The sequence below is a fragment of the Leiobunum rupestre genome, chromosome 5, assembly GCF_980474605.1.
Source record: "Leiobunum rupestre chromosome 5, qqLeiRupe1.1.hap1, whole genome shotgun sequence".
NCBI classification, from domain to species: domain Eukaryota; kingdom Metazoa; phylum Arthropoda; class Arachnida; order Opiliones; family Sclerosomatidae; genus Leiobunum; species Leiobunum rupestre.
Window position 1 is genome coordinate 74,200,235 of NC_143388.1, and position 758 is coordinate 74,200,992.

Genomic DNA, 758 nt, shown 5'->3' on the forward strand with positions numbered 1-758 from the left:
GTTAGGTTAGGTTAGGTTAGGTTAGGTTAGGTTAGGTTAGGTTAGGTTAGGTTAGGTTAGGTTAGGTTAGGTTAGGTTAGGTTAGGTTAGGTTAGGTTAGGTTAGGTTAGGTTAGGTTAGGTTAGGTTAGGTTAGGTTAGGTTAGGTTAGGTTAGGTTAGGTTAGGTTAGGTTAGGTTAGGTTAGGTTAGGTTAGGTTAGGTTAGGTTAGGTTAGGTTAGGTTAGGTTAGGTTAGGTTAGGTTAGGTTAGGTTAGGTTAGGTTAGGTTAGGTTAGGTTAGGTTAGGTTAGGTTAGGTTAGGTTAGGTTAGGTTAGGTTAGGTTAGGTTAGGTTAGGTTAGGTTAGGTTAGGTTAGGTTAGGTTAGGTTAGGTTAGGTTAGGTTAGGTTAGGTTAGGTTAGGTTAGGTTAGGTTAGGTTAGGTTAGGTTAGGTTAGGTTAGGTTAGGTTAGGTTAGGTTAGGTTAGGTTAGGTTAGGTTAGGTTAGGTTAGGTTAGGTTAGGTTAGGTTAGGTTAGGTTAGGTTAGGTTAGGTTAGGTTAGGTTAGGTTAGGTTAGGTTAGGTTAGGTTAGGTTAGGTTAGGTTAGGTTAGGTTAGGTTAGGTTAGGTTAGGTTAGGTTAGGTTAGGTTAGGTTAGGTTAGGTTAGGTTAGGTTAGGTTAGGTTAGGTTAGGTTAGGTTAGGTTAGGTTAGGTTAGGTTAGGTTAGGTTAGGTTAGGTTAGGTTAGGTTAGGTTAGGTTAGGTTAGGTTAGGTTAGGTT